The following is a 13,942-nucleotide window of genomic DNA, read 5'->3' on the forward strand; positions in this document are numbered from 1 at the left end:
GTGCCTGTCTCTAAGTCGATAGAGGTCAGTGATCTGTACTCTGTGTTTATCCGTCTGTCCAAATCTGTGTCTGTACTTTTCTGACCTGGGCCCATAGGAATAGGGTGCTGTGTGTGTCCCATAGGGTGCTGTGTATGTCTCTAACTGTGTCTGACCAGGGCTGTGTCTCTAACTGTGGACCCTGAATAGGGTGGGAGTATAGACCAGGGCCCATAACTGCTGTGTCTGACTCTGGGTCTGATAAAGGAGTTGCTGACCACTGGGAAGTAGACAAAATCCCTGTGGCCCTCGATAAAGGAGTTGATCAAATGTTCCCCCACTCCTACCTTAGTCCCCATCTGTTGACTGTTTGGTTGAGAATAAACAACAAACCATTCTTTAGTAAAACTAATGAAACTATAAAACCCACCTGAATGACTTGACTACTGGGGAAGTAGAAATTTATATCCCTATGGCCCTCTTCCCAATGTGGTAAATGATTCCCCCACTCCTAGGAAAGTACAGGGCTTCCATCTGGGGAGGGAGTAGAATAAGACCAGAGGAGTTGATTCCCATGGGGGACTATAGAAGGAGGGATTCTGATGGGAACTAGATATAAGGAGGGAGACCTGGGGTAGAGGAGGGGGAGGGATCCTCAGGGATGGGAGATAAAGGAGGGATCTGACTCTGGGGGGAGATAAAGGAGTTGATCTGATGGGGGAGAAGGAGACATCTACACGACCTAGGAAAGAGAGGCAGGAGGAAGGACTGGGAGGGCAGGGATGGAGACTGTGTGGGAAGTAGATAGGGAGTTGATGGGGGAAGAGAGGAGGGAGTGGTGGGATGGATAAAGGATTTGGGAGGGAGGGATAGGGAGGGATCTGAGGGGGGAAGGGAGATAAAGGAGGAGGCTGAGGGGGGAGGGAGAGGAGAGGGCAAGGGAAGGGAGGGGGGTGACTGTGGGGAAGAGAGATAGGGGAGGGAGGATGACTGTGGGAAGGTAGGGAGACTGTGTGAGGGAGGAGATAAAGGAGTTGGGAGGGGATGAGAGATAAAGGAGGGATGGCTGGGGGAAGGATAAAGGGATGACTGTGGGGGAAGGGAGGGATGACTGATGTGGAGGGGGGGGATGACTAGGGAGTGGAGGAGATTGACTGGGGAGGGTGGGGGGATGACTAGGGAGGGAAGAGAGATAGGGAGGGAGGGAGAGATGTGGGAGGGAGGGAGGTGATAGGGAGGAGGGAGATAGTTGAAATGCACTCTGAATGTAGAACAGGAGTGGTGGGGGGATTTAGACATGTGTACAGTACTGTCGCTGTAGAAAGGACATTCTACTGTGTGTGGTGGGGAGTCTCTCATTTTTAATCACTCCAAATTATTACAGGATTTTGGGCCAGCATTGAGTGGATTTATGGGGATTATTTTTATTTAACCTTTATTTCACTAGGCAAGTCAGCTAAGAACAAATACTTATTTACAATGACGGCCAACCAAAAGGCAAAAGACTCCTGCAGGGACGAGGTCCTGGGATTAAACATAAATACAATATAAATATAGGACAAAACACAGTTGATGACACAACAAGAGAGACAACACTGTGTGTGGGGACATAAAGAGGGACCTAAAGACAACAACGAGGGAGAGCAACACATCACAACACAGAATAGTAGCAACACAACATAACAACAACACGGTAGCAACACAACATAACAACAACATGGTAGCAACACAACATGGTAGCAGCACAACATGGTAGCAGCACAACATGGTAGCAACACAACATAACAACAACATGGCAGCAACACAACATGGCAGCAACACAACATGGCAACAACATGGTAGCAACATAACATAACAACAACATGGCAGCAACACAACATGGGGCAACATGACTGTGTGCAAAAACACAACATGGCAACAACATGGTGGTAGCAACACAACATGGCAACAACATGGTAGCAGCACACATGGTAGCAACACAACATGACTGCAACAACATGGTAGCAACACAACATAACAACAACATGGCAGCAACACAACATGGCAGCAGATAAACATGGTAGCAACACAACATAACAACTGAACATGGTGGCAAACACAACATGGTAGCAGCACAACATGGTAGCAACTGACAACATAAGTAACAACATGGCAGCTACACAACATGGCAACAACATGGTAGCAACACAGCATGGGGGCAACACAACATGGCAACAACATGGTAGATTAACATGTTAGCAAAGTACAACATGGCAATCGACATGGTAGCAACACAACATAACAACAACATGGCAGCAACACAACATGGCAGCAACACAACATGGTAGCAGCACAACATGGCAGCAACACAACATGGCAACAACATGGTAGCAACACAACATGGTAGCAGCACAAATGGTAGCAACTGACAACATAACAACAACATGGTAGCAACACAAGGATATAATAACAACATGGTAGATCTGACCACAACATGGTAAAAAATTACTGGGGAACAGACAACAGCACAATGACTGTGGGGAGAAGGTAGAGACAACAACACATCACACAAAGCATCTATGGGTATGTGTCTTCTGTATGAGTGGTTATACTGTGTGACACTGTGTGTGATGAGATGCTGTGTGTGAGACACAGCTCAGATAGATGAGATGCTTGGTGAGACACAGCTGATTGATGAGATGTGTGTGAGACACAGCTTACTGTGTGAGAGACACAGCTCATTGTACATGAGATGCTTGGTGAGACACAGCTCAGATAGATGAGATGCTTGGTGGGGGGAGCTCAAATACATGAAGATGCTTGGTGACACAGCCTGGGAATAGATGCTTGGTGAGACACAGCTCAGATAGATGAGATGCTTGGTGAGACACAGCTCAAATACTTGAGATGCTTGGTGAGACACAGCTCAGATAGATGAGATGCTTGGTGAGACACAGCTCAAATACATGAGATGCTGTGGTGAGACACAGCTCAAATACATGAGATGCTTGGTGAGACACAGGGCTCAGATAGATGAGATGCTTGGTGAGACACAGGATAGATGAGATGCTTGGTGGACACAGCTCAAATAGATGAGATGCTTGGTGAGACACAACTCAGATAGATGAGATGCTTGGTGACACATCACATAGATGAGATACTTGGTGAGACACATTCTCACATAGATGAGATACTACTATAGACTTGTGTGAAGACTAACTCAGATAGAGCTGGTAAACGGATAGACTTTTGCTAGCCCTGAGACACAGCTCACATAGATGAGATGACTTGTGTAGAGACACAGCTCAGATATAGTGGATGAGAGACTTTCTATTCCCTATGTGAATGGTCTCACTGTGACCTTGAAGAACTGAGGCTGAAACTAACTGTTCACTGACCTATGTAGTTGTCTGTCAAGCTCCTCTGCCTCCCAGCCCTTAGCTGGTAAACTGGATAGATAAACGGAGTTTTGCTCTGATTCCTGTCCAGTCATTGCGTACTACTGTGTTTGGAAGACATAGACAAAGGAGTCCTGACTTCTGACTCTGGGGAAGTGATAAAGGAGTTGATCTGACCAGTTGATCTGATGAAGTAGATAAAGGAGTGGTGGTGGGGGGATGACTGTGTGTTGATCTGACTCTGTGGGTGGGTAGGATAAAGGAGTTGATCTGGGGATGACTGTGTGGAAGTCGATAAAGGAGTTGATCTGACGACTCTCAAGAAGTAGATAAAGGGAGTTGATCTGACTGGGGAAGGGGATAAAGGATTGATCTGATGACTCTGGGGTGGGGGAGATCTGACTCTGGGGGGAAGTCGATAAAGGAGATGATCTGACGACTGGTGGGGGGATGACTGTTGATCTGGGGACTCTGAAGTAGATAAAGGAGTTGATCTGACTGGGGAAGTCGGGAGTTGATCTGACTCTGGGGGGTAGATAAAGGAGTGTGTCTGACTCTGGGGGAAGTCGTGGAGTTGATGACTGACTCTGGGGAAGGGATAAAGGAGTTGATCTGACTCTGGGAAGTAGATAAAGGAGTTGATCTGACGACTCTGGGAAGTCGATAAAGGAGTTGATCTGACTCTGGGAAGTAGATAAAGGAGTTGATCTGACTCTGGGGAAGTAGATAAAGGAGTTGATCTGACTCTGGGGAAGTCGATAAAGGAGTTGATCTGACGACTCTGGGGAAGTAGATGAAGGAGTTGATCTGACTCTGGGAAGTAGATAAAGGAGTTGATCTGACTCTGGGGAAGTAGATAAAGGATTGATCTGACTCTGGGAAGTAGATAAAGGAGTTGATCTGACTCTGGGGAAGTAGATAAAGGAGTTGATCTGACTCTGGGGAAGTGGATAAAGGAGTTGATCTGACTGGGGAAGTAGATAAAGGAGTTGATCTGACTCTGGGGAAGTCGATAAAGGAGTTGATCTGACGACTCTGGGGAAGGATAAAGGAGTTGATCTGACTCTGGGGAAGTAGATAAAGGAGTTGATCTGACTGATAAAGGAGTTGATCTGGGGGGATGACTGGAGTTGATCGACTCTGGGGAAGTAGATAAAGGAGTTGATCTGACTCTGGGGAAGTAGATAAAGGAGTTGATCTGACTCTGGGGAGTTGATCTGACTCTGGGAAGTAGATAAAGGAGTTGATCTGACTCTGGAAGTAGATAAAGGGTTGATGACTCTGGGAAGTAGATAAAGGAGTTGATCTGACTCTGGGAAGTCGATAAAGGAGTTGATCTGACGACTCTGGGGAAGTAGATAAAGGAGTTGATCTGACTCTGGGGTCGATAAAGGATTGATCTGTGAGTGGTGGAAGTAGATAAAGGGATCTGACTCTGGGTGAAGTAAAGGAGTTGATCTGTGACTCTGGGAAGGATAAAGACTGATCTGTGGTGGGAGGATGACTAAAGGAGTTGATGACTGACTCTGGGTGGGGATGAGTAGATAAAGGAGTTGATGACTGACTCTGGGGAAGTAGATAAAGGAGTTGATGACTGACTGGGGGGGTCGATGTCGATCTGACTCTGGGGAAGTAGATAAAGGTCTGATCTGACTCTGGGAAGTAGATAAAGGAGTTGATCTGACTCTGGGAAGTGTGATAAAGGAGTTGATCTGACTCTGGGGGGAAGTAGATAAAAGGGAGTTGATCTGACTGGGGGGATAAAGGAGTTGATCTGATTGACTCTGGGGAAGGGGGATAGATAAAGGATTTGATCTGACGACTCTGGGGAAGTCGATGAAGGAGTTGATCTGACTCTGGGGAAGTAGATAAAGTGTTGATCTGACTCTGGGGAAGTAGATAAAGGAGTGTTGGGGGATCTGACTGACTCTGGGGAAGTCGATAAAGGTTGATCTGACGACTCTGATGATCTGACGACTCTGGGGAAGTAGATAAAGGAGTTGATCTGACTCTGGGGAAGTAGATAAAGGAGTTGATCTGACTCTGGGGAAGTAGATAAAGGAGTTGATCTGACTCTGTGTGGGGAAGGGATAAAGGAGTTGATCTGACTCTGGGGAAGTAGATAAAGGAGTTGATCTGACTCTGGGGAAGTAGATAAAGGAGTTGATCTGACTGGGGAAGTCGATAAAGTTGATCTGACGACTCTGGGGAAGTAGATAAAGGAGTTGATCTGACTCTGGGGAAGTAGATAAAGGAGTTGATCTGACTCTGGGGAAGTAGATAAAGGAGTTGATCTGACTGGGGAAGTCGATAAAGGAGTTGATCTGACGACTCTGGGGAAGGATAAAGACTGTTGTGACGACTGGGGAAGTGATAAAGGAGTTGATCTGACTCTGGGGGGGATGATAAAGTTGATCTGACTGGGGAAGTGATAAAGGAGTTGATGACTCTGGGGGGGGATGATAAAGTTGATCTGACTGGGGAAGTAGATAAAGGAGTGACTGTGTAGATAAAGGAGTTGGATCTGACTCTGTAGATAAAGGAGTTGATCTGACTCTGGGGAAGTGATAAAGGAGTTGATCTGACTCTGGGGATGATAAAGGAGTTGATCTGACTCTGGGGAATGACTGGAGTTGATGGCTGTCTGTGATGGGGGGATGACTCTGGGAAGTGATGGAGTTGATCTGACGACTGGGGGGATTGACTGTGTGATAAAGGAGTTGATGACTCTGGGGAAGTTAAAGGATTGATGACTGTGTGTGTGGTGGGGGATGACTGGAGTTGGGGGATGACTGTGTGTGATAAAGGGGGGATGACTGTGTGTTGATGTGGGGGATGATTGATCTGACTGGGGAAGTGATAAAGGAGTTTGATCTGACTCTGGGGGGATGATGTGAGTTGATCTGACTGGGGGGATGACTGTGTGTGGGGAAGTGATAAAGGATTGACTGTGTGTGTGGATGGGGGGATGACTGTGTGTGTGGGTTGATGACTGTGATGTGTGATGGGGGGGAAGTAGATGTTGATCTGACTGGGGGAAGTAGTGGAGGGATCTGACTGTGTGTGTGACTGGGGGATGACTGGAGTTGATGGTGGGGAAGTAGATAAAGGAGTTGGATCTGACTCTCTGTGTCTGGGAAGTAGATAAAGGGGTGGGGTATGACTTGATCTGACTGTGTGTGTGGGGTAGATAAAGGAGTTGATCTGACTCTGGGTGGGAGTTGATCTGACTGTGGAAGTAGATAAAGGAGTTGATCTGACTGGGGATCGATGGAGTTGATCTGGTGGGGGATGACTGTGTGGAAGTAGGGGGATGACTCTGTGTGGTAGATAAAGGAGTGACTGACTGTGGTCGATGGGAGTTGACTGTGACTGGTGGGGAAGTGTTTTGATCTGACGACTGTGATAAAGGAGTTGATCTGACTCTGGGAAGTATGACTAAAGTGAGTGGGGTGTCTGGGGGGGGATAAAGGAGTTGATCTGTGTCTGGGGGGGGATGATCTGACTGTGTGGTGGGAGGGGGATGACTGTGTGAAGTAGATAAAGGAGTTGATCTGGGGGGAAGATAAAGGAGTTGATCTGTGACTGTGGGGGATGAGTAGATAAAGGATTGATCTGACTCTGGGGTAGGGGGGATGACTGTGGGTAGATAAAGGGAGTTGATCTGGGGGGATGATAAAGGAGTTGATCTGACTCTGGGGGTAGATAAAGGATTTGATCTGACTCTGGTGGAAGTAGGGAGTTGATCTGACTGGGGAAGTATAAAGGAGTTGATCTGTGTCTGGGGAAGGGGAGTTGATCTGACTGTGTGGGAAGTAGGGAGTTGATCTGACTCTGGGGAAGTGATAAAGGAGTTGATCTGACTGTGTGTAGATAAAGGAGTTGATGACTGTGGGAAGTGGATAAAGGATGCACTGGGGATGATAAAGGAGTTGATCTGACTCTGGGGAAGTAGATAAAGGAGTTGATCTGACTCTGGGGGGGATGACTGGGGAAGTGATAAAGGAGTTGATCTGACTCTGGGGATGACTCTGGGGAAGTAGATAAAGGTGGGGGGATGAGTGTGTGTGGTGGGGAAGTGATAAAGTGGTTGACTGTGTGGGTGGGGGATTGACTGTGTGTGTGATAAAGGATTGACTGTGTGGATCTGGGGAAGACTGTGTGTGGTGGGGATGACTGTGTGTTTGGTGGGGGGATGACTGTGTGTGGTGGGGTTAATGACTGTGTGTGAACCTGTGGGGATGACTGTGTGTGTAAAGTGATTGTGTGTGTGTGTGTGGGGATTGTGTGTGTGGGGAGTTGACTGTGTGTGGTGGTGGGGATGACTGTGTGTGGTGTGTGGATGACTGTGTGTGGTGGGGGGATGACTGATGTCTATAAAGAGCCCTATTCCCTATATAGTGTACTACTATAGGAGCCCTATTCCTATATAGGGTACTGACTATAGGAATTCCCTATATAGACACTGTGGTATTCCTATATGGGGACTACTATAGGAGCCCTATTCCCTATATAATGGTGACTGTTTGGTGTGGTGTGGTATTCCTATATGACTGGATGACTGTGTGTGGTATGGGATGACTGTGTGTGGTGGGGATGACTGTGTGTGTGATGTGTGTGGTGGGAGTTTGATTGTGTGTGGTGGGGGGATGACTGTGTGTGATTGTGGGGGATGACTGTGTGTGTATGACTGTGTGGCCCTGTGTGGGGGATGACTGTGTGTGGTGGGGGATGACTGTGTGTGTGTGGGGATGACTGTGTGTGGTGGGGGGATGACCTCAGTTTGAACTGGTGCCAGAACTTCTCAGCTCCAGCTGCAGCAGCTCATTGGGGAACAGGCCATCGTGTTGGCGTTCTGACATATCTCTATAGAGTTAGAGGTCAGAGGTTAAACACAGTGTTTATGGGGGATGACTGTGTGTGTATGACTGTGTGTGTGGTGGGGGGATGACTGGGTGCTGTGTATGACTGGTGTGGTGGGGGGATGACTGTGTGTGCTGGGGATGACTGGGTGGTGGGGGGAATGACTGTGCTGTGTATAGACCAGGGCCCATAGTGGTGGGGGGATGAGGGTGTGTGTGGTAGACCAGGGACTGTGTGTGTGGTGGGGGTGTATGACTGTGTGTGGTGGGGGATGACTGGGTGTGGTGTATGACTGTGTGTATTCCCTATATAGTGGTGGGGGATGACTGTGTGTGGTGGGGGGATGACTGTGTGTTCCCTATGACTGTGTGGTATGACTGTGTGACCAGGATGACTATTCCCTGGGGGATGATAGTGGTACTACTATGACTGTGTGTGGTGGGGGGATGACTGATGACTGTATGTGGTGTGGGGATGACTGCGTGTGGTGGGGGATGACTGTGTGTGGTGGGGATATAGACCAGAGCCTGTATTCCCTGGTGTGGGATGACTGTGTGTACTACTGGGGTGGATGACTGTGTGTGCCCTGGGGGGATTCCCTATATAGTGGTACTACTATAGACCAGATGCCCTATTCCCTGGTGATATAGTGGTGACTGTGTATAGATGACCAGTGTGTGTGGTGGGGATGACTGTGTGTAGTGGTGGTGGGGGATGACTATAGACCAGATGACTGTGTTCCCTATGGGATGTGTGGGGGGGTGAATGGTGGTGGGGGACTGTGTGTGGTGGGGGACTGTAGACCAGGGAGCCCTGACTGTGTATACTGTGTGGTGGGATGACTGGACTATAGACCAGAGCCCTATTCCTGTGTGTGGTGGGGGATACTATGGGATGACTGTATGACCAGAGCCCTATGACCTGTGTGGTGGGGGGACTGACTGTAGACAAGTGTGGGGGATGATGTGTGTGGTGGGGGATGACTGTGTGTGGTGGGGGGATGACTGTGTGTGGTGGGAGTGTGTGGTGGTGGGGATGACTGTGTGTGGTGGGGGGATGGGATGACTGTGTGTGGTGGGGGGATGACTGTGTGTGGTGGGGGGATGACTGTGTGTGGTGGGGGGATGACTGTGTGTGGTGGGGGGATGACTGTGTGTGGTGGGGGGGGGGGGATGACTGTGTGTGGTGGGGGGATGACTGTGTGTGGTGGGGGATGTGGTGGGGATGACTGTGTGTGGTGGGGGATGACTGTGTGTGGTGGGGGGATGACTGTGTGTGTGTGGGGGGGATGACTGTGTGTGGTGGGGGGGATGACTGTGTGTGGTGGGGGGATGACTGTGTGTGGTGGGGGGATGACTGATGTGTGTGGTGGGGGATGACTGTGTGTGGTGGGGGGATGACTGTGTGTGTGGTGGGGGGATGACTGTGTGTGGTGGGGGGATGACTGTGTGTGGGTGGGGGGATGACTGTGTGTGTGGTGGGGATGACTGTGACTGTGTGTGTGGGGTGGGGGATGATGACTGTGTGGTGGGGGGATGACTGGTGGGGGGGTGACTGTGTGTGTGGTGGGGGGATGACTGTGTGTGGTGGGGGGATGACTGTGTGTGGTGGGGGATGACTGTGTGTGTGGGGGGATGGTGGGTGGGGGGATGACTGTGTGTGGTGGGGGATGACTGTGTGTGGTGGGGGATGACTGTGTGGGGGATGACTGTGTGGGGGGATGACTGTGTGTGGGGGGGGTGACTGTGGTGTGGTGGGGGGATGACTGTGTGTGGTGGGGGGGGATGACTGTGTGTGGTGGGGGGGGATGACTGTGTGTGGTGGGGGATGACTGTGTGTGGTGGGGGTGATGACTGTGTGTGGGTGGGGGGATGACTGTGTGTGGTGGGGGGATGACTGTGTGTGGGGGGGGATGACTGTGTGTGGTGGGGGATGACTGTGTGTGGTGGGGGGATGACTGTGTGGTGGGGGGATGACTGTGTGTGGGGGGGGATGACTGTGTGTGTGGTGGGGATGACTGTGTGTGGTGGGGATGACTGTGTGTGGTGGGGGATGACTGTGTGTGGTGGGGGGATGACTGTGTGTGGTGGGGGGATGACTGTGTGTGGGGGGATGGGGGGATGACTGTGTGTGGGTGGGGGGATGACTGTGTGTGGTGGGGGGATGACTGTGTGTGGTGGGGGATGACTGTGTGTGGGGGGATGATGACTGTGGGGGATGATGTGTGGTGGGGGGGATGACTGTGTGTGGTGGGGGGATGACTGTGTGTGTGTGGGGGGATGACTGTGTGTGGTGGGGGGATGACTGTGTGTGTGGTGGGGGGATGACTGTGTGTGGGTGGGGGATGACTGTGTGTGGTGGGGGGATGACTGTGTGTGTGGTGGGGGGATGACTGTGTGTGTGGTGGGGGGATGACTGTGTGTGGTGGGGGGATGACTGTGTGTGGTGGGGGGGATGACTGTGTGTGGTGGGGGGATGACTGTGTGTGGTGGGGATGACTGGGTGTGGGGGGGGATGACTGTGTGTGGTGGGGGATGACTGTGTGTGTGGTGGGGGGGGATGACTGTGTGGTGGGGGATGACTGTGTGTGGGGGGGATGACTGTGTGTGGTGGGGGGATGACTGTGTGTGGTGGGGGAGTGACTGTGTGTGGGGGGGATGACTGTGTGTGGTGGGGGGATGACTGTGTGTGGTGGGGGGATGACTGTGTGTGGTGGGGGGGATGACTGTGTGTGGTGGGGGGATGACTGTGTGTGTGGTGGGGGGATGACTGTGTGTGGGGGGGGAGGAGATGACTGTGTGGTGGGGGGATGACTGTGTGTGGTGGGGGGATGACTGTGTGGGTGGGGGGATGACTGTGTGTGTGGTGGGGGACTGTGTGGGTGGGGGATGACTGTGTGTGGTGGGGGAGATGGTGGGGATGACTGTGTGTGGTGGGGGGATGACTGTGTGGGGGGGGATGACTGTGTGTGGTGGGGGGATGACTGTGTGTGGTGGGGGGATGACTGTGGGGGGATGACTGTGTGTGGTGGGGGATGACTGTGTGTGGTGGGGGGATGACTGTGTGTGGTGGGGGATGACTGTGTGTGGTGGGGGGATGACTGTGTGTGGTGGGGGGATGACTGTGGGGATGACTGTGTGTGGTGGGGATGACTGTGTGTGGTGGGGGATGACTGTGTGTGGTATGGGGTGGATGACTGTGTGTGGTGGGGGGATGACTGTGTGTGTGGTGGGGGGATGACTGTGTGTGGTGGGGGATGACTGTGGGGGGGGATGACTGTGTGTGGTGGGGGATGACTGTGTGTGGTGGGATGACTGTGTGTGGGGGGGATGACTGTGTGTGGTGGGGGGATGACTGTGTGTGGTGGGGGGATGACTGTGTGTGGTGGGGGATGACTGTGTGTGGTGGGGACTGTGATGACTGTGTGTGTGGTGGGGGGATGACTGTGTGTGTGTGGGGGGATGACTGTGTGTGGTGGGGGGATGACTGTGTGTGGTGTGGGGGGATGACTGTGTGTGGTGGGGGGATGACTGTGTGTGGGGGATGACTGGGGGGGGGATGACTGTGTGTGGTGGGGGATGACTGGGGATGACTGTGTGTGGTGGGGGGACTGTGTGTGGTGGGGGATGACTGTGTGGTGGGGGGGGATGACTGTGTGTGGTGGGGGATGACTGTGTGTGGTGGGGGGATGACTGTGTGTGGTGGGGGATGACTGTGTGTGGTGGGGGGATGACTGTGTGTGGTGGGGGGATGACTGTGTGTGTGTGGGGGGATGACTGTGTGTGTGGTGGGGGGATGACTGTGTGTGGTGGGGGGTGACTGTGTGTGGTGGGGGGGATGACTGTGTGTGTGTGGGGGATGACTGGATGTGGTGGGGGGACTGTGTGTGGTGGGGGGGGATGACTGTGTGTGGTGGGGGGATGACTGTGTGTGGTGGGGGGATGACTGTGTGTGTGGTGGGGGATGACTGTGTGTGGTGGGGGGATGACTGTGTGTGTGGTGGGGGGATGACTGTGTGTGGTGGGGGGATGACTGTGTGTGGTGGGGGGATGACTGTGTGTGGTGGGGGATGACTGTGTGTGGTGGGGGATGACTGTGTGTGGTGGGGGGATGACTGGGGGACTGTGTGTGGTGGGGGATGACTGTGTGTGGTGGGGGGGGATGACTGTGTGTGGTGGGGGATGACTGTGTGTGGGTGGGGGGGATGACTGTGTGTGGGGGGATGACTGTGTGTGGTGGGGGGTGACTGTGTGTGGTGGGGGACTGTGTGTGGTGGGGGGATGACTGTGTGTGGGGGGGATGGTGGGGATGACTGTGTGTGGTGGGGGGATGACTGTGGTGATGACTGTGTGTGGTGGGGGGATGACTGTGTGTGGGGGGATGACTGTGTGTGGGGGGGATGACTGTGTGTGGTGGGGGATGACTGTGTGTGGTGGGGGGGATGACTGTGTGTGTGGTGGGGGGATGACTGTGTGTGGTGGGGGATGACTGTGTGTGGTGGGGGGATGACTGTGTGTGGTGGGGGGATGACTGTGGGGATGGGGGATGACTGTGTGTGGTGGGGGGATGACTGTGTGTGTGGTGGGGGATGACTGTGTGTGGTGGGGGGATGACTGTGTGTGGTGGGGGACTGTGTGTGGTGGGGGGATGACTGTGTGTGGTGGGGGGATGACTGTGTGTGGTGGGGGGATGACTGGGGGTGGGGATGACTGTGTGTGTGGGGGGGGATGACTGTGTGTGTGGTGGGGGATGACTGTGTGTGTGTGGGGGGATGACTGTGTGTGGTGGGGGGATGACTGTGTGTGGTGGGGGGATGACTGTGTGTGGTGGGGGGATGACTGTGTGTGTGGTGGGGGGGATGATGACTGTGTGTGGTGGGGGGATGACTGTGGGTGGTGGGGGATGACTGTGTGTGGTGGGGGGATGACTGTGTGTGGTGGGGGATGACTGTGTGTGGGGGGGATGACTGTGTGTGTGTGGGGGAGATGACTGTGTGTGGTGGGGGATGACTGTGTGTGGTGGGGGGACTGTGTGTGGTGGGGGGATGACTGTGTGTGGTGGGGGATGACTGTGTGTGGTGGGGGGGGATGACTGTGTGTGGTGGGGGGATGACTGTGTGTGTGGTGGGGGGATGACTGTGTGTGGTGGGGGGATGACTGTGTGTGGTGGGGGGATGACTGTGTGTGTGGTGGGGGGATGACTGTGTGTGGTGGGGGGATGACTGTGTGGGAGGATGTGGTGGGGGGGGATGACTGTGTGTGGGTGGGGGATGACTGTGTGTGGTGGGGATGACTGTGTGTGGTGGGGGGATGACTGTGTGTGGTGGGGGGATGACTGTGTGTGGTGGGGGATGACTGTGTGTGGGGGGATGACTGTGGGGGGATGACTGTGTGTGGTGGGGGGATGACTGTGTGTGGGGGATGGTGGGGATGACTGTGTGTGGGGGGATGACTGTGTGGGGGGGATGACTGTGTGTGGTGGGGGATGACTGGGGATGACTGTGTGTGTGGTGGGGGATGACTGTGTGTGGTGGGGGGATGACTGTGTGTGGTGGGGGGGGATGACTGTGTGTGGTGGGGGGATGACTGTGTGTGGTGGGGGATGACTGTGTGTGTGGTGGGGGGACTGTGTGTGGTGGGGGGATGACTGTGTGTGGTGGGGGGGTGACTGTGTGTGGTGGGGGGATGACTGTGTGTGGTGGGGGATGACTGTGTGGATGACTG

The 13,942-nt window shown here is 52.8% G+C and overlaps 1 pseudogene; it reads right to left on the reverse strand.

Moving 5' to 3' along the window:
* LOC135552440 (high affinity cAMP-specific and IBMX-insensitive 3',5'-cyclic phosphodiesterase 8A-like) overlaps positions 1-13,942 on the reverse strand; it is a 90,962-nt pseudogene that overhangs the window by 47,773 nt on the left and 29,247 nt on the right.

This window comes from Oncorhynchus masou, chromosome 2 (genome assembly GCF_036934945.1).
Source record: "Oncorhynchus masou masou isolate Uvic2021 chromosome 2, UVic_Omas_1.1, whole genome shotgun sequence".
In the NCBI taxonomy this organism is placed as follows: domain Eukaryota; kingdom Metazoa; phylum Chordata; class Actinopteri; order Salmoniformes; family Salmonidae; genus Oncorhynchus; species Oncorhynchus masou.